The sequence below is a fragment of the Desmodus rotundus genome, chromosome Y (assembly GCF_022682495.2).
Source record: "Desmodus rotundus isolate HL8 chromosome Y, HLdesRot8A.1, whole genome shotgun sequence".
NCBI lineage: Eukaryota > Metazoa > Chordata > Mammalia > Chiroptera > Phyllostomidae > Desmodus > Desmodus rotundus.
Genome location: NC_092332.1, coordinates 4,046,449 through 4,067,047, shown reverse-complemented (window position 1 = coordinate 4,067,047; position 20,599 = coordinate 4,046,449).

The following is a 20,599-nucleotide window of genomic DNA, read 5'->3' as shown; positions in this document are numbered from 1 at the left end:
CTCCGAATGGTCCACTAGCTGACACGAAGTTGCTCAACACCTTTACTCATCAGGAAAACACCCATGGACACCACCAGCACCCAGCTGCCGGAATGCAGGAAATTCTTCAGAAAAAGAACAGTGACCACCTCCAGTTTTCTCATGGCTGTGAAGCTGCGGAAATTAACTCTCCAGTGAGGGGGTGTGTCAGCTGCCTCGGCCACTCCGAGGGGCCATTTGGCAGGGCCACCTGAAGCCAGGTGAGTACCTGGCCCACAAACAGGTATGTTTTATTCCTAGGCTCATACTTAAGACAATGGACACATTTCTCCCACAAACGTGCCAAGGGCAGCCCCAGCCGGTGTGGCTCAGTTGGTGGGAATGCCGTCCTAAGGGCCGAAAGGCTGCAGGTTCGATCCCCAGTCAGGGCACATGCCCAGGTTGGGGGTGTGTGAGAGGCAACCAATTGATGTTTCTCTCACACATTGATGTCTCTCTCTCTCTCACCCTCTCTCTAAAATCAATAAGCAAGTTCTCGGGTGAGGATAATAAATATTGCCAAGGATGGGCCCTGTGGCTTTATTCACGAGATCCAACAGTTAGAACGCCCCAAATGTCCACTCACAGTACATGGATACAAAAATCACAGTAGAGTTTTAGAGAACGTATTAACAAGTAGTAATGAAAGGAAAAGGAGCTCCCACTGCAGGGAGCAACAGGAAGGAATCCCACAGACGAAATGAGGACCTTAAAAAACAAAATCAGAGCATAAGCAAAACAGAGACGGGCCTACTGCGTGACCTCGTTGGTGCCAGTTTCAACCCACCTGTGGGAATGCCGGGGACTTCCAGATGGCACACGGCGGCCTTCTGGGGACCTGCAAATAATTATATTGTGACCAGAGTGTTGATCGCATAGTTGGAACCGTATACAAAATACAATTAAATGTCACACTTAAAGATTTGTGCCGTTTATTTCTGTCACACCGAACACACAGTGGCGATATAAAAAATGCTAATGTTTCCCCGTTACCTAGGATGTTGTAAAATATTCCATTTTAACAGCAATAAAGAAAGATTGTAAAGGCATTTTTAAAGAAAGGAGCAAAAAAGTCCATTTCTGTTTAATTTCCCCCACCCCGCCATCCCACTCACACACAATTTTTACCCAGTATGCATTGCAGCAAAATAGCGAAGAAATACATTTTCTTCCCTTTACTGAGGGGAAAAAAAGACACGAACCCTGAGGCCATGAAGAAGAACAGCAATGATCAGAGGCATCAACATGAAAGTATCTTCTTTTACAGAAGGCACTGTCGGGTCATAGCAGACACCGGCGTTTGCGAAGAACTGTTTCCCGACAGGACGGCATGGTCCCCGGCCACTCCGGCGCTCGTCGCTCACAATCCCGCAGGTACCTCGGGAAAGGCAGCGGTCCTCCGGGAACAGACACGAACTCGCGCGCTGAATTTGCAAAGATGGACGATTTTGCCCGGAATACATTCACACGGCGGCCATGAGCTTCCAACAGACAGGCTGCCATTCACTTTCATGTCTTCGCCTTTTCTCCACTCTTTAGCTTCTAATGCCATCGATGACGAGCTTCTGTGGCTGACGAAATGCTCATATTCGAGCACGACGCAAATTCAACTCGTTCAAAGCCTCTAAGTAATAATGGACATCGTTACAGTCAGATCACTGGGAAGTTATCACTGCTGCGGGGCTGTGGGTTCAAAACGACTCTGGGTGCGGATATTCCACCAAACTCTTGTCGTGAGAAATGCCACGTCCTAGTTTTATAAAATTGCTGGGTGTTCCAAGGCCCTGATGGTCACAGAATGCTTCCCGGGTGTGGGGACTTCAGACGGGGTGACTGTGGCTCCAGAACTCTAGGACGAACAGGGCCGAGATGAAACGTGTCTCTCTTCATCCCAAACCTGCGAGCTTTCCTGTTTTCTTTTGCCTCCAGTGATAGGAAGAGGTGGTCAATCCAGATCAAAGGCTTTGGAGTTCAAGGCCAGGGAGTCTCCTTCGTGCTTGGCCTCCCACCCTACCCCTAACCCTAGCCCTATCCTTAGCCCTAGTTCTAGCCCTAGCCCTAACCCTAGCCCTGACCCTAACCCTACCCCTAGCCCTAGCCTAGCCCTAGCCCTAGCCCTATCCCTAACTCTAGCCCTAGCCCTAACCCTAGCCTTAACCCTAGCCTTAGCCCTAACCCTAGCCCTAGCTCTAGCCCTAGCCCTGACCCTAACCCTACCCCTAGCCCTAGCCTAGCCCTAGCCCTAGCCCTAGCCGTAGCCCTAGCCCTGGGACCCCAGACAGACCGAGACCATGCTCCTCCCACAGAAAGTGCCACGGCTAATGCTATGTCACGCAGTCATCACGGGAGCCGAGGGCATGCTGCCAGGTGGGTCTTGGGCTGGTCCCTTGTGTGCAGCCAGCTCTCCCCAGTACAACAGGCCACCTCTTCCTCTTCTTCCCATCATCTCCGTAGATGTGCCAGGCAAGGTATGGGATCTTCCAGGAAGTTCCCACCACTGTGTTTTCCAACACGCCGCTGGAATCCCGTGAGCTAACCCTTACGGCATTTTCGCAGCTCGGGGCGCATGTCCGAGGATAAAATTTACCCACAGTTTCCAAGCCAAGGCCTAGCTCCCCGCACCGTAAACTGACAGCTGTGTTGTTGAGAAGGGATCTGATTTATAGGGCTGAATGACTGGAAACCTGATAAATGTCAATGTAACTGATTTCTTCCCCAAAAGACAAATGAGGCAGATTGGCAACGGACCAGATACTGTACAGAGAGCTGTATTTCACTGGAATGCATCCTGTGTTCCACTACGCGTGGCCGACGGTCTTTTAGCGAGGTTGACGCTTTGCTCTTTCAAACAGCACGTGCTAGCCAATGCATCTGTGCTAGCCACGAGACTCAGCCAGCTTTTCTCTACCGCACCTCTCCGATCGGTGGGGACCCGGGTAAGGCGTCTCAAGCGATCAGAATAAGTGAGACATTGGAGCAGAGACTATAAACCCACAGTCAACACAGACACCATAGAAAAACGTGCAGGAGAACATGATTCTCTTTGAACACTGTTATACAGAATTTTTTTTTTTGGCGGGGGAGAAAAACCAGCTTTTGAACCGTTTCATTGCCGTTCCAAGAGTCTCTCTGCTCTTGCTGACGTAGTCCATTAGCGGCCCCGATTATGTTCTGGAGACTTGAAATTGTGGGTTTCATCACTTTGCAAAACGTTTCTCGTGCAGCCAACGCCTGCTGAGGTGGGAGCTTGCTGGGCTGACGTCGGTTACTGTGATGCAGCCGATTTCAGGCTGTGGGTTGGATTCACGCTGGAAAAGGCTCAGTGGCTGTCACTGTAGACAACGATGACACAGAGCTGGGGCTCATGCATGTCACCACCGCTCCCTGCACAGGTCCTCCCAGCGACGTTTTAGCTAAATATTTCTACTTATCTTTTCTCGTCTCAGTCCGCGCTTTGTCAGGCAGGCTCACTCATGCACGGTTCCAAGTGCATCGAGCACAGGAAAATGGTTGAGAAACGGGTGCACCCCCCCAAGTTTTAATGACACGTGTTCTGTGACCTGACCTCAGGCATCACGGGGTGAGCATGGCAGAGCCCACGCCAGCCTTCAGGAACCGGTCATGTCCCGAGAGCGCTCCCCTGCGGCCAGTGAGCTGCTCGTGGGAGAGAGAGAGAGCCGGCCCCGGGGGTGTGCCTTCCTAATGCTGTTTCTGGGCGGTTGGCGCCCGACTGGGACAATTGGTCACGCACTTTCTGTTAAAAAAATACATGTATTTTTTAAGACGATGATAGGATAGGATTCCCTGAAAGACTGCATTTTCTGGGTGCAAGCCAAGTAAGAAATAAAGCGTCCAAGTACCTACGTACCGGGCAAGCCGTTAACTGAATAAACCTAAACGGGGATCAATTATTTCTTAACTTGAGTTGCAACGTGAATACCTCTGCCGAAGGAGAACGGCAGACGCCGATGCGGCCGTACCTCCTAGCAAGACTGCGAGTGCTTGCTGTGACAGAACCCCGCAAACATCCCGCTGGGAAGCAGCCGGCTCGTGCAGCCCGCGTGCAGGAGGGGACAGTGAAGTCAGGGCCCCCAGCAGCTCCCCAGTGTCCACAAAGGGCGGGAGACCAAGCGTGCTGCGGTGAGCTTCCGCTGCACACACTTGCCCCTCTGTTCCTGCTGCGGCCCCTGCCTCGGCCTGGCTCCCCCTCTGTGAGCAGAGATAACGTCCCCCGCTACCTCACAGGTGACTTGCAAGTTTCAAGTCAGAGGACAGTGGCCGGAACACCGACTTGGAAAGCTCCACCCAAGCGCAAAAAAGGTGATTCTTATTTTCGTTGGCACCACCCTAGGAATGCGTGTGAGCTTCCTAAAAGCTCACGGAACTGTGGCTTGTCATTTGAGAACGTCAACAGCAGCCAGCGTTTTGGTTCCCGTGATTGCCCCGTGGCAGCCAGCCACCAGGACAAGGTTCCTCTGTGCAGGGGGCTCAGCGGGTGCCACAGGCTCAGCTCACGGCCCCGTGGTGCCCGCCTTGCCCTTGGTATCAGGGCCCTGCAGAGAGAACTGGACACACTCTTTCCTGTCTTCCTGGCACCGGGGCCTGGAGTAATTTTGCCCCTTAATCTTGGTTCCCTTTCAGTTCCGCACACGCAGCCAGCTCCCTCAACAGACATTTTGCTTGATGTTAAGACTCTGTAGATCGCACCGGGCAGATGAGAATCACGGGGTAGAGATCAAGTTCAACCAGGATTCACGATTTTGTACACCGGAGGCTTGGCTGAAGGAGAGTGAGGGAGTGTGAATTAGATCACAGATCTTTTTTTTCCTTTTAACCAAAACAGCATTTGTCCCAGAGGCCATGTCTTTGGGTCATGTTTAAGGGGCGGATTTCTGAAGGGGAAGACGTCCCTTTCGAGTATTTCCGGGCACGCCGGACCGTGGGTTTGTGATGCTGAGAAGCTCTCCTTGCAGATGTGACTCCTCCTTTCGGGACTTCTCCGGGGAAGTGTCAGCCGCCCACTCTCTTACAGAAGGAGCCCTCTCTTCGGGCAAGGCAGAGCGGGTAGAAGGTGCTTTTGTTATGAAGCCAGGAAAAAAAGGGGGTGTTTTAAGGACAACTTTAGCTGAGAGTTTCTTTAAAAGGTCTCAGGGAAGAAAAGAGGTCTGTTTGCTGAGCTGGAGAGAAGCCGCTGGTCCACCTTCAGAAGTGGGGCTGGCTTTCCAGTCCGGGCAGATGGCTCTGCAACACGGGCCCGTTCCCTGGTGTGAATAGGAGTCTGTCTGTGTTAAATCCAGTGAGAGAAAAGAAAAAAAAAAAAAAAGACGCACGAGGTTTGCATAGAGCCTTTGCTGCCCATGAACTTCCCGGCCGGCGCCAGGCACATACTGACTGGGGTGCACCCCTGTATCTGAGTCCTGGGCGCGATCTCTGTCGGAGACGAGTCTCAAGACCGAGAAAGGGCCCTGCGGGGTCCTGTGACTTCACCCCGGCGGAGCCACGTGCAGCTGGGGGCAAGGGCCTCGCCTGGCCCTGCGATGACGCCTGGCCCACGGAAGGGTGACTGTCGGAGACGCCGACGGAAAAGTGCACTTACGCTACAGGCAACGTGTTCGGTGTGGCCTGCAGCCCCCGTTTGGGATCCGTCCAATAGCTCCGGCTCCCCATCATTTAAGTCACACATTTTTCCCTTGCTTTTCCCAGCCGCCGTCCTGAAGGGTATCTTTCCTTGTGTTTGTCCGGCTCAGACTCTTAGGGTGAGTAGCCTGAGCTGTTTATTGATGCCCTGCTCCGGGGGTCCTTCTGAAGCCTTTTCCCAGAAAGGGCCAAACAGCGAACAGTTTGGCTTTGCAGGGCATGCAGTCTCTGTTGCGGCCACTCGGCTCTCCTGCTGTAGCTCAAAAGCAGCACGCAACAAGCGGGTGTGACTGTGCCTCAATAAAACTTTATTTAAAAAGACAAGTGGTGGGCCAGACTCGGTGCACAGGCTGTCCTCGGGTGGCCCCTGCAGTACAAGCCGATGTTGTCCCGGTAGCTGGAGTCCGGGGTCTGGAGCATCGTGATAACCGCTTACAGCTACCGGGGTTGGTAGGCTGCTGAGTCCGGGCCAGCTCTTACCAGCTCACCAGTGAAATGTTTCTGAACGACAATGAACTACAGCAACAGTATCTTAGGAACTGGAGGCTCAATGAAAAAAATAAATAAATAAGGAAGTCAGGGGACACTGCAGAGGGAGCAGCGGGCTGTGTCCAGCCGGCGGCAGATGCGCGGAGTGAGGCAGGTCAGGCCGGCCTGCTGGGCTGTGGCCGTGCGTGGTCGGCCTGTTTCAGACAAATGCCGTCCTGCGGGCTGGGCTGCGCTGGGATCCAGTTTCTCTGCCTGGTACCCACCCCGAGATCCATCTGTATGGTCACGGGAACGACAGCGTCTTCCTTTCATTGCTGAGGGTGCCTGATCTCTGTCCATTTCTTTCCCTTCCCTCTGTCGGTCGCCACGGTGGCTGCTCACAGGCTGGGTCTGTTGTGGACAAGCCCCCATGACACCCTGCACCTGCCGTCGGTTCTTGGGCAGAGGGTGGAGTGACTGCGTGAGTGCCGGTGCCGGGTGCATGGTACGTGGTGTGTGCCACTTTTTAAGGCAAAGCAAGTTGTTTTGCAAAGTGGAGGAGACATCTTAGACCCCGCCTCCTCCCCCCAAGACACGTGTGCGCCAGGCAGCTGCTCCGCACGTGCTAGGGTCAGCCTCGAATGTCCCTCATTTGGGTCACACCAACGTAACTGTGGGGACAGTGTGCGCTGGTATCTCACTGTGTTTTCATCTGCATTTCCCGATGGGGAGCGACGGTGGGAATGTGCACTGGCCGGCTTCCTGGAGGTCAGAGGGCAACGTTGGCCGTCTGCTCCGCAGGGGGAGGAAGCAACACTTTGTGGGGGTGGAAACAGGCTCCATCTCTTGGTCCTGGCCGTCACACCTGTGCACACCCGGCAAAAGTAAGAATAGGTGCAGGTCGTCGCCCGTGACGCCACCTCAGCAAAACTGCTACAAATCTGTGAAATCGATCTGAACCCCCCCCCAAACAAAATCTATTTAGGGACAAACACACCCGTGTAAACTTCCTGTTAAACCACACAGACAGCAACCGGCGGAGGAATTCAGCAGAGTCGCAGAACCGGGAGCGGACAGATGTGACGAGGGAGCGAGCGGTTCCGAGATGCATTTCGCTTCCTAGGCGTGTGACGGGCGCCTGGGGGTTGATGTCATTCCAGTGTCCCCTCATTTACACACACGTCACCCACCTGTTGTTCAGGTGCGAACGACGCTGCACAATACATTCTACTTCTGAAACGGGCTCAGTGTCTGGGTGGAACTCTCGGAAGGGGCCGAGTGCCAAGCACGTGTAAAAGCCCCACGTCTCCGTCGTGGGGGACCCACTACAGTGGCCCGGATGCTCGGGTCTGGGCTGACAGCACCGCGCTGACCCGGCCACAGCCTGCGGGTTCTAGGGCCCACTGAGACGTTCTATGGGAGTCAACACCCATTTCAGACCGGGTGGGTCCTATGTCTGATCTGTTTGAAGAAGAACAGCAGGGACACGCATGCAATTTAAATGCCTAATGTGAGGTGAAAGAGGACAAGCTGAGGAGGCTATGTGCTGTGTGACCCCAACTGTACGGCTCTGTGGAGAAGAGGAAGCTGCACAGAGAGTCACGGGATCCACAGTCGCCAGGGACGAACAGGGAGGGGAGCTCAGAGGACGTTTCGGGGCAGCGACACTATTCTGTGAGATGTGATACTGGTGAACGCACGTCATCACCCAGGTGTCCGCACCCAGAGAATGCACCGCAGCAAGAGGGACCCCCAGTGTCAACCACGGGCTCTGGGTGACGAAGCCGTGTCACTGCCGGTCCGTCACTGTAACCGCGGCACCATCTGCTGGCATGCCGGTAGTGGGGGAGGCTGCACAGGTGTGGGGGGCAGGGCCTAGATGGGAAAGCTCTGTAGCTTCCTCCGCATTTCATTGCGAACCCCAAACCGCTCGTTGAAGACCCGTTCAGCGAAAGTCGCTAACAGTGCAGGGCGCTGGCCGCGCGGCGCGGACTCTCAGAGGTTGCGCAGGTGTCTCCTGTGTCGCTCTTGGCGGGGAGGGGGAGGGGACAGCAGGAGATGGAGGGGAAACGGGCAGGCCGTGTTGATGCCCCGACCTAACGCCGAGATCCCTCTGCTATGATATGCAAACTCTTCCTCTTTGAAGCTTCTGTAGGACGTGTGACTAGAGGGAACATGCAGGCCAGCCTGCTAGGCCAGCCTGTGAGTTCGTAACAGTCCTTTTGTTCTCTGTTCACCTGAGACCCACAGCAGCATGGACAGCTGAAAGGCAGACGTGGTAACCAAGGGCCACTCAGGATTTTCATCTGGATGTTAATCTTATATTTCTCCTAGAACCGGGGCAGCCTCCAGGTGCACTTTGGAAAATCCATACATCTAGTCCTTCCTTTTGCCTTCTTCCCTGAAGAAATGCTGCTGAAAAGGGCCCGTGCCACAGAAAAAGAATTAATTGAACCCTGGACGACAGCTTCATTGGTTAGGGCATCATCCCAATGCACCCAGGTGGTGGGTTTGGTCCCTCATCAGGGTACATACAAGAATCCCCAATAAATGAATAAATAAGTGGAACATTGAATGCCTCTCCCTGTCTCCCTCTCTCAAATACAATAAATAAAGATAAAAATAAAGAATCCAGAGCTTCCATCATAGAGACCCCAATCTGGGCTCCATGGGAAGAGAATAATATGAAAATCGGAGCTTTGCACATTGCAGAATTCCATGTACAAATACATTGAACAAATACATTGTTCAAACTGTCTTTGGTTCACCAGGCGGCTGGAGAGTAAGAGCCAAATTATCCCGAGAGAGGAGAAATGACGAAGCGCACACCTGGGATGGGGGTTCGGTTTTCCTCCGGCGTTCAGTGACAGACGGGTCATGTCTGTCCCCGGAGTTCCGAGGCCGGCACTTTTGGGTCACCGGGCCAGGCCATCGTTTACCGAGGTCTACACTCCTGACCCCTCTCAGAGGCTCAAGTGCGTCCTTCCAACTTGGACATCAGCCCTCCAGTGTTGCATTTTTTTAATTAAAAAAAAATTCTCAGCTGAGGATACGTTTCTTGATTTTATAGAGAAGGGAAGAGGTGGGGTGAGAGAGAGAGATGAGGGAGAAACATTGATCGGTTGCCTCCCGTATGCTCCCTGACCAGGGATTGAACCCACAGCCTACATATGTGCTGTGACTGGGGATTGAACCTCCAACCTTTTGGTGTGCTGGACGATGCTCCAACCCACGTAGCCACCCAGCCAGGGCTACTCTTTAGTGAGTGCTACGAGTAGTTGCTGTTATCTGTAATGTTCTCACTGACTAAATAACAAGTACTGCCTTCCTAAAAGTTCCCAACTGCACCCCCAAACTCCTCAAACACAGACCCCCACGCCCAGGCCACAGACTCCGGGCTCCACACCAGGCGACTGAGCGTTCGGGTTGAAGGACTCACTTGGGCATCGGGAAGAGGGGGCTGCAGCGAAGACCTCAGTGACGGATAGCCTCCCTCTGCTGTTTTCTCCCAAGGACGTGTCAGTGTCAAAGACGCAGCCCAGGAAGCGGACACTCAGGGAACACCAGCAGCTGTGCACAAGCTGAGGTCAGAGTCACAGCTGGCGGAGGTCAGAGTCACAGCCGGCCGACTGCCCAGCACCAGTCTTCCACTGTTGCTGTTGCGACTCACAAAGCTCACTTTGAACGTGAACGCGTCCAATTCGGTAACAAACAATGTAACGAAGAGGGAAGGGCTCCTGTGGATGGCGGTTTTGTGAACAATGGGAAGGCTCATTTTCGGGTGTGTTGCTTCTTCCGCAACGGCCAGTGCCACACAGGGCAGGCGGGGACCCGGCAACCGCACCCCGCGGCTGCTGGGAGACCCCGCAGCACAGCAGCAAATGCAAAAAGTACAAGGTCTGACATCCATCTTTGTCTTTAGCACGTTCCTGCTTAACCGAGACGCCGCAGGGTCCAGGAAGACATGACAAATCGCACCTATTCTAGGAGCCTCAGCAGGATGGGGGCTCCATCCTTGGGCCCCTCAGGGACGGTCAAGACTGAGGGGTCTGATCAGAACGCTAGGCTTCCTCTGAGCACCTCCTGCCCTTTGTGAGGGAGGGCGCTCCCGGTGCTACGAGATGAAACTCTTACTACAACTGGAAATGAGGAATTCAGCTGGAGGCATAATTCCACGTACACGGGTCTTACTCATTGCCCAAATCTTCCCTGGGCAGTTCTGTGATCTTTCCCTATGTGCCCCCCTGTGCAAGCACCACCTGCCTTCCAGCATGGAGCGCTCTGCTCACCTCAGCGAGGTCCCTTCTTCTTGTATCCGGCTGGCTGGAAAGTTTGTGTACGGTTTGCCGTAAAATAAAAGACACCTTTTTTATTTTCACCACTAACTTTATTGATTTGGATATTTGGAGTATGTCGGCTGTCTCCTGCGTGGTAGAACTTTGATTGTTCTCAACTGATGTCTCATTTTGATCGCTATCAGCTTCAGCTGGTCTACCTGGTCTACCTGAGCAACTGATGTTGGAGCATTGTCCAGCAAGAAATCTCCGGCACGAAACTCCGCAAACCACTTTGGACACGTGCAATCAGTCTCAGCAGCTTCTCCACACACGGCGCACATCTTTTCTTTTTTTATCTTTACCTTTGTTGAAGTAATAAAGCATAACATGCCAAAAATGTTGCAGATTTTCTTCCACCTTCAATATTAAATGGGTACACAGAAAGTCACCAATTTTGATAAGTTTTTTTAAATGCACACTGATGAACGAAACAAACAAGCAAGGAAAAGACAACCAGAGACATTGAAACTGAGAACAATCTGACAGTAACCAGAGAGGAGGTGTGAGGGGACAATGGGGATGAAGAGGGGAAGGGTTTTCAGGAACAACTATCAAGGACACATGGACAAAAGCTGGGGGGGGGGTGGAATCAGGGGAGGGAGGTGGGGAAGGCTGGGGTGGGGGGTAAATGTAGACAATTGTACTTGAACAACAATAAAATAATTTCAAAAAGTAAAAATAAAAAATTTAAAAACGGGGAAAAAAATAAATGCATGCCGATGTGACGGCCGTCACCACACCATGGAACAAAATCGTTTCGAATGAGGTTAAGGACCGCGGAGTGCCGTTAGAGCCATCCTATGGGGGAACGAAACGCAGCATTTGGCCAGCCCAGTGCGCACTGCCCCACAGCTAACCTGCATTCTGCTGCCGTGCGCGTGCATTAGCGGAGGCTGATTTTAAGTTCCGTGCAACTGTTTGAAAAGTGTCCTAAGCCGTGTTGAACAGATAGCTACAAACACTCCTATATACAATTAACACCTGTTTGCACAGCAAGCTGTTCAAGCGTGTATGCTGATGTCTCCAGTCTAATAAACTACAACCCGGTGGGCCCTTCCAGCCCCGTCCTCGGTGGTCTGCAGCCTCCACCTCCAGCAGTGAGGACGCTGGCTGCCATCGCGTGCCACCCACTCCATGGTTCAACCCCAGGCTATGCGCACAGGGAGATCACATTAGCTCACCCGTGTTCCTGAGAGATGCAAGTCTGCCCCCAGCGCTCCACGCAGGGACCCCCTGCCTCTAGTCTTACAGTGTGCACTGTGAAGGACGCCGTGGTCTGGAATACGTTCGCCACGCCTCAAAGTCCTGTTCGGTCGCCTCCCTGCCCTGCACCCGGGGAGGCGCTGATAGTCAGCTGGTCTGTGATCTGGCCTTTTCCAGAAGGCCACGGCAGGGGGAGCCTGCACGATGCACCCTCCGCAGCCCGGCGCCTTCCCTGAGCAACAGGCAGCTGGATTTCTCCGTGTCCCGCTGCCCGATACCTCACATCAGCCACCGAGGCCCTTGCCGTTGTACGAAGCACAGTGTGTTTACCAGCCGCCTCTTCAGGGACACGTTGGCACTTCCAGGGTTTGCCGGTTGTGAGGAAAGCGGCTGTAAAGGTTTACGTGCAGGTCCTTGTGTGGATGTGACTTTTCAAGGTGGTGGGGCAAATATTTAGGACCATGCGTGGCTCGGTGGCATGACCAGATTGTGCTTAGTTAGCTTTGCCGGCAAACGCCGAACCGCCTTCAAAGGTTCCATTTGTCATTCCCATCAGCCCCAGATGAAAGTTCCTGTGACCCCCACACCCTCTCCAACATTCGCTATTGCCGGGTTTCTTTCTTTTTTTATGGAGCCATTTTCACAAGTGTGTGAAACAGCTCATTTTTTCTGTGTTAATTTTCCATTGCCGCCTGTACCAATCAGTACCTTTTGCTATTGGGGCATCTGGTGAGATTTTTTGGCCAATTTTTCAATGAGTTGTGGGTGCTGCTCTTGTTGAGTTTGAAGAGTTCTTTGTCTCTTTTGCACACAGGTCTTTAGATTAGACACATGCTTTGCCACTGTTCTCTTCCAGTCTGTGACCCGTCCATTCTTTCCCCCGTCTTCTGCACAGAGCAGAGACTCATTGTTCCACAGCCCACGTAACCGGCTGCTTTCCTTGGTGGATCTAGTTTCACAGGAGACCTGAAAGGTCAGGGCCACGCCCAAGGTCACCTCCATTTCCCCTCTGTGCTCTTCTACGAATTCTACAGTCTCACCTTTTACATTGAGGTCGAGGCTCCATCTCGAGATGGTGTTGGGGATGCATTACTTTTTTGAAGTCTGTGTCTAAATTTTTGTTTATTTTGTTTTTTGGTATAATGACCTTTTTCACACTCCTTTCCCGTACTTTTAGGGACACCTTCTCTGCCTGAAAATCTGCAGACGCTAAGAACGCGGACGGTACACAGTTTGGCCCGAGGGCCGAAAGTGGACAAAGGAGGATGATGATGTCTGAAGGTCAGTGTAATTTGTCTCCATATTGTCTCTTCGGTGGTTTTCTTTTTCGGCAGGCGAGTCTTAAAATCTTCATGGAAACACTGACGTGAAAATAACGCCAGCACGCATTAGTGAAATCGCCTCGTGTGCACATTTAGCACGGAGGGGACAGCAGCTGCCTGCCTGCCGATGGGACCACCGAATACCTGGATGTGTAAAGGTGAGTCCCTCTCACCTGCTGGGAAGGATATTACCGGTATTGAAAACCTGGCACCCTACACAGCCTGCTGGGCTTCTCCTGGCCGAAAGGGTCATAACGTTGAATAGGACACAGAGTTTCAATTACTCACCTAATAAGCAAATAAAGCAGGCACTCAACATTTAGTATCCTTGAGATACTGGGATGTTATTCCATGTTGGATTGCTCCTGGCGGCCGCCTAAGCTGTGTGTCTAAACTTTAACTGTCGTAAGGGAATGCGGGCTTGTCTGACGCCGGTGTTATGATGAGCTCGAGGTGCTCTGCCACAGTAGGAGTGGAAAGCAGACGCTATGTCCACGATTGGCATCCGCAGGCTGTTGTCTCGGGCCAGGAGACGGCCCCAGCGCACGCCTGCCACGGAGCCGGGGAAACTGAGACACGCGGAGCGAATGCTGGGCAGGAAAGCAACGCCACGCGGGTCTGGACGTGGTAGGTGTGTGTGTGTTTGGGAGGAAGCCAGGGCTGGGGAAATCCTTGAATCCAAACATCACAGTCGGGTCTCCGGGACCATGGAAACTCCCCCAGTGCCCACGCTGTGAGCAGGGCCCGCACCGGGCCTGGCATCAAAGGTGAGAACTGCGCCGTGGGTTTGCCCTGCCGAAGACAATGGGTGCATTCACTTCTGCGGAGGGGGCGCTGAGGGAAAAATGCTGCTTCCACCACGCGGCCATCCAGAAGCTTCAGAGTGTTCAGCTGTAGAGCAAAAAAGTGTGAAGTTCCTTACGTGCAAGCGGATGGCACTCTTAGGCTGTGTTTGCATAAGTTCTGGCAAATGGAGTATCTCCAGCCATCGAAGGCCGGGGCAGAGGGTGGACTTGTGAGATGCCGAGGCAATATTTATCGTTGGGAGCAACGGCCTTTCTCCTGAATTTTTCCCTCCTCTGTATGTTTCACTACATATGTCTTTCCATCTCTAATATTTGTAGAGCAGAAGCAAAAGATATAGGTGGATGGAAGTTTTTAAATATTGAAATTCCATCGGCTGAGCCAGGGCAAGGGTAAGTGAGGGAAATGAATACTTTTGGGGGGTCCCAAAGCTGGCTTCTCTCTGCCTTGCGTGTCTACACACAGGGGCGGATGTCTGAACGCAGAGTGTAGGAGCCCGGCCCTGGGCCAGCTGATCCACGAACCCGTGTCCCTGTTGCTTGGAACCACCGTCCTGTCTTACACAAGCAGACCCAAAAGAGAAGACCTTGTGTGCCTTCTTTCGGTCGCCCGGAGCAACTGTGGTTGTAGGAGGCAGAGACCCACACGACGGAGCAGACACCCAGGGACAGGACCCACCAGGGCCCACTGACGACCGGCTGCCAGAGTTGGTGAACATATTTCAGAGGTCATTCATCGCGACCGAAAACCCCTCATCCCTTCCCCATGTGTCCGCATCTACATTTCCCATGTGAGGCAAAGAACTAAGATTTCTGGGTAAAGTAAGATGTGGCTTTAAGGCTGGTGGAAAAAGACATGTTTGAGGATTAACTGCAAGCTCGAGTCGTCTCTGAAATATGTTTGGCCCAGGCAACTCGCAGACGTTTTGTGCCAAAGTCAAAATTCCTTTGACTTTAAACTCTAGAGAATTTTCAGGAAATTTGTATCGAATGGCGATTGCTCATTGCTTCGCTCCACTCAGAAAATATTTTTTTATAAGCTCCTTAATGTCCAAAAATTGCTCACATCTGATTTTTTACAGATAGAAGGCTATGTTTGCCAGGAATATATCAAATGATACACCCCAAAGTTTGGGTTGGGTTTACATTTTCTACCTGCCTGGAAATTTGGCGTTGGCCCTCCAATATTTCTCTACCAGTTCCGCCTCTTCTCACAACCCTTTCCAGATACCGAGCTGCCTGCTCTCGCTTTCTCTCGCTGGAGTGAAAGACACGAATCTCCTCTGACGGACCGAGGACTGTGAATGGCGACTCCTGCTTTCTACATCTGTACATACGGCAGCCGCTAACACTTCGTGGCACTCGCTGTGGGTCAGGCGTGGCGGCATTAACCTTCCGTGGGCTGTGCTTAATTTTCACAACAAGCCCATGTGCAGCTGTGCTGGCGTCACCCTCATTTGCAAAGGAAAAAACTGAGGCACAGAGAGGTTAAGATTTTGCCAGAGGTCACACAGCAAATATATGTGAATACATCCTTATGCCATAGTTTGTGATTACAGCTGTGGTTCCTATGTCCCCTCCTTTAAATCCAGGGTGGAGTTTTTATCAGGACCAGAACAGGTAAGGAATCTGGAGAGTTATGGTAAACACGTGGGCGTTTTCTTCCTTCCTTAAAACTTGAGCAGTCCACTGGGAATGCTTTGGCATAATTATGTCTGCGCCTGTTCCTACACCCACATCTCTCCTTCCGGTTAAACCGAAGCCCGTGTGCACGGGAAAGAGAAAATCTAATATCTTGTTACGTTAGATAATGTATATTCCGGATGGTTGTGGAAGCTGCCTTTCCGTACGGGAGGAAGCCAACTTCCGAAGTAAACACATACACAAGGTCTTTCGAAGAAGGGACGTCAAAGACTAGACAGATACCTGAATTTCAAGCCGTGAAAGTGAGAATGTGCCTTCTGCTCTATAACCAGCCGTCGGAAGGTACCGGAGTCCAGGTTCCCTCCCCAGCATGCACTTGCCCCCTCTCCTCCACCGTACATAGAAACTATATACGCAATCTGTCAATAATGAATTGCATTGGATTCTCGGGGTTCAGAGGGACGCGTGACCACATTGCCTGAGGCAGATTTAAGATAAAAGAACCCTTTTACTGTGTGGGGCCCGACTAGCCCTTACCCATCCCACTGCCGACCAAAGGCTTGATGTTTTCAAGGAACGTTCTTTCTAGCCTTGAGTCCGACTTTGGTCACTGGTGTTGTGGCCCCTTGTAACCAGGGAGAGGAGGTGGGTTTTGTCCATCCGTCCGTCCCCATGTCCAGTGCATCCTAAACATAGAATACCATCAGCATGGCGGGCAGTCCAAACTCCTTGCCTGGGAGATGCTGGGAGATGATGCTCGTGTGGCCCCCGAGGGCACAGCACAGAGCACGGAGCCCAGCGGCCTGGCTGCCATGGGTGGTGTAGCTCCCGTACGAAGCTCAGAACCCGTGGGCGTGATGGCCCCCAGCCACGCCGAACACCCACATGGCAGCTGTGCCCACTGGCAGGTCACCCACACTTCACTTGCATCTTCGGGGGAGCGGGACAACCACAGAGTGTGTGTCTTCGAAAGAGCGTCTTTCAGCGGAGAATTTATGTGGGAAGAAGACCCTTGGAAAGCCACTCCTGGTTCCTGCAGGGACATCCTCTGTCTGAACCTTGGGCTGTAATTCATTTCAGGTGGTGGGACGCCCGCTGCTTTTCACAGTTTGGGGGCAGCCGCGCACCAACGCCGGCGATCATATAAGTAGTCGACAAAGTTGAATGACATTTTTATTTCAGAGCTAATTCTTCTGATGTAACAATACTTCACGCTAATAACGCCTGAGGCTACGTGTAAACCCAGTTAAGGAAAAAATACCAACGTGTTGTCTCTGGGGCTTATATTATCTGCGTATTTGTGGTTTACCCATTAGGCTGTTTAAAAAAATGCTGAGCGTTCCAGGAAATAATGCCTTGGAATGTAGTTTGCAAGGGATAACAGCCGATGTCCTGAGGCTTGAAAATATAATGCTTTAATTTTTTCCTTGTGGATCTTTCCCAGCTTCTGAGAGCTTCATTATTTTTTTCCTTTCTCACCAACACACTGTGTGCTGACAAAATTGAGCCAGGGCTGTGCCTGATGTCACCCTGAGCGGGAGTTCTTTAGGGCAAAGCTCTTTGTTTGGAAAAAACCGAAGAGATTAATTGGATGTCCATACGAGGGTCTCGATGGCATTTTTCAATGTCTGCTGGTCAGTCCCAGATCCAGAAAATTTGATCGATGTAGGAACATTAAAACAAAAATAAAACGAAAACAGCAGCAGGGAAGAGCTCACACAAGGAGCTGAAGCTGGAGAGATGCTGTTGCCGGCCCAGGATCTCCCCCAAGAAGACATGTGCAGGGAGGGGGCAGTGGCTGCAGTGGAAGTGGGGCTGGCAGGCGGCCCACGGGAGCCCCTGCTTCAGTCCAGTGAGGCCCTTCCTCCATGGGAGGGACGAGGGCAGAGCCCAAGGCCACTGTGCTCTCTGCAGCAGAGAGTCCGGGCTCCACGGATAACCTGGTGGAAGCGAGCTGTTCTCTTGTGGCTTTGCTGCACCGGAAGCAACAAAGGACAGGGGACACCAGGGGCGCCCCTTTTATTTGCGGCCCACTTCAGCCAGGCCTCAGGACAACAATGGCCTGGGAGCAGGGACCGCTGCAGGGTGTGGCGCATGGAAGGAAGTACTTTTATACAGACACCTTCAAAAGGATCGTTCCCACATGGCATTTCTAAGAAGTCCTAGGGAGGTAGTCCGTTCTTTTAAAAATATATCCCGGCCCAGGCTGGTGTGGCTCAGTGGCTTCAGCACTGGACTGTGAACCAAAGGGTCCCCAGTTCAATTCCTAGTCAGGGCACATGCCTGGGTTGCAGGCCAGGTCCCCAGTAGGGGGCGCACAAGAGGCAACCACACAAGGATGTTTCTCTCCCTCTTTTTCTCCCTCCTTTCCCCTCTCTCTATATAAATAAATAAAGTGTTTTCAAAAACCCCAAATATTCCAGATCCTGGGCAGGAATCTCAGTTGGTTAGAACATCGCCCCGTACACCAAGGTTGCGAGTTCAATCCCTGGTCAGGGTACGAGCAAGAATCAACCAACGTAGGCACCGATCTGTGGAACAACAAATCAGTGTTTCCCTCTTTGTCTCTCTCTCTCTGCCCCTTCCTCTCTGTCTCTCTAAAACCAATGAATGTGAACTTCTACCAAGTCCATTCTCACGCATCAGCTACAGCAGTGTGAGCTCAAGTCGAAAGCAAAGGCTGAGCCACACGAAGAGCCAGAGGAGCACAATACAGTTGTATTGTGTCTCGGCTCAGGGTGCAGACAGCACAGGAGGCAAGCGCAGGGCCGCAGTTTCTGTGTCTTAAACACGACCTCGGAGCTGTGCTGTTTTCTTTCTACGGGGCACAAATGTCTGTGTGTTAATCCCATCACTCGGGGGTCCGTAGACATAAACGAGTGTATCCAGGCAGCCTCCCATCACAGAGTGAAGGCCCGAGTCCCAGAAGCACGGTGAGCAGGCAAGCGGGGCCCCGAGTCAGAGCCCTAAACAGTGTCCGTGTTACTCTGTGTCTCAGACGCCCCCCCCAATTCACACAGTGTACCCCCGGCGCCTGCAGCCTGACAGCTAAGTGCTCAAATGCTAAATGCTAAAATTTAGCCCCAAATGCTACATCTGCATGGTCCGTGATGAGTCTCTCTCCCCCAGTCTCAACACACGTAGAGGAGGCTGCAGACCACAGGACTGGCCCCGAGTGGAGAGAGACAGTGAGCAGCAGAGCTGCGTGTCACAGGTGTCACAGCGTGTCTGAGGCGGTAGGAAGTGCCCGGGGCTTTGCGGGGAGGATAGCGGTATTAGCAGAAGTCAGAGATCAAACATCGGCTCCATGGGTTGAGACAGTATGTCTGGGGGGGGGGGCACCAAGGTGAGGTCCTCCACGGGGAGCTGAGCATGACACAGTGGGACAGCTGGCAGCCGCGCAGTGTCCCGGGAGTCTGGTCACGAGCATTCTCACGCAGCCGTGGCGCTGGCAAGCCCTTGTCCGTGCCCAATCCCGCTGGCGGCCCGCCCAATGTCTGCACTGCTGTGAGCGGCGCCCGCTTCCCCGAGCCCAGACGCAAACCCCACGACCTGCAGTGCAGCCGCCTTCCCCCCACGTGCATCCTGAACCTGGGTGGCCACCCCAGGGACGCCTGGCACCACTGGGCACACGACTTCCTGAGCTGGGCCCTGAGGCCTGTCTCACATCCACGCCTACCTGCCCAGGTCCCTGCAAGTCTGCTTCGTCCACGTCTGCCCTCCCTGTCCTTCCCCATGCCATCCACCATCTCTCCAGCCTCTCCACGGGGCCGCAGCTTCCCAAACCAAGTCCTGGGTTCCAGTCATCCGTTTTCGACTGCAGAGATGCTGTGAAGCCCCCGTGTTCTTCCCAGAATATGATTCCCACGGAGGGGGTTTTTAACTGAATTTGCCCCCTAACCCAGAGTAGGTTGGTGCTATCTCTGAATTGAGGGTTAAAATGAGATTTTTAAAAAGAGACAGTGGGCAGAGGGGTTTCTAGCCCTCGCAGTGTGGGTCGGTGGGAAGTGGGGTTCAGTGACTTTGGAGGAGCCATGGAGGAATATGGCAGAATCTGCCCATGTTGACGAGAAAGAGAGAGAAACAGAGGGGGGAGGGGAATTGAATTCCGTCACCATCCCTTTACTTCACACAGGTAGCTCGCTCACTGATTAACCACGCATACCGAGATTCCAGAACTTTCCGAACAATTATGCACCTGCCCTAAATTCAGCACTTTGGACCCTCTCTTTTTGAATAGCTGGTCTCAGCCGGGGGGCTGCTCAGCAATCACTAGCCGCTGCCTCTCAGGGGGAGAAGGAAGCTGCAAGTCTGCGTCTGCTAACCTCACTACCATGGGATGTGGTGCGGGACAGACTGGCCTTACATCAACATCCGCCAAACACACTAGCAAGCAAACACCAAATCCGTGGGACGACCCACTCCAGTGGTCTCGGGGAAGCACCGCTGGGTGCCCTAAGGCACCCTGAGTGGAGGCACAGGGCTCCCAGGTCCCCTTGGACAGCAGAAGCCACAGGCGGGCTGGCCTCCTCCCCAAGCCGTGAAGGGAGTGCGGGGCAGCGGGGGCAGCTGCTGCTGTCCTCAGCGTGGCCACCCACACAGGCTCAGTCACCCGCACAGGCTCGGCCTCCCGGCACCGTGTTTTCATAGTGCTGGTGTCGTGGGGCAAGGAACTAGGATAATTTGAAGCCATTACATAGCGGCTATTAGGCTCTTAGAGGGGCTGGGTTAGGGGGCTGGGTGTAAAAGCTAAAGGGATTAAGCAAAAAGTGAAACAAAGTCGTAGACACAGAGAACAGCCTGCTGACGGCCAGAGGGAAGGGCGTGGAGGGCGTAGCGGGGGAACAAACAATGAGGGACGGAGAGACGGGACTGGTGGCGAACACACAATACAAGATGTAGAGGATGTATTCTATTATAGAATCGTACAGCTGAAACCTGTATAAACTGTGTCAACCGGTGTGGCCCACGTCAGTCCAAGAAAAGAATAGCAGCAGCAGTAGCTGTGGGAACACAGAAAAAACCCCAAACTGGGGCCCCGGGTGGTTCACACGGAAAGGCTTCCCTCCCACGCCGTCCTGTGGCCCCCGGCTGAGTGTGAGACTGCAGAGGTGATGAACACAGAGAGAAAGCTCCCCGGCCTCCGGCTAACAGGTTACCGTCTCTC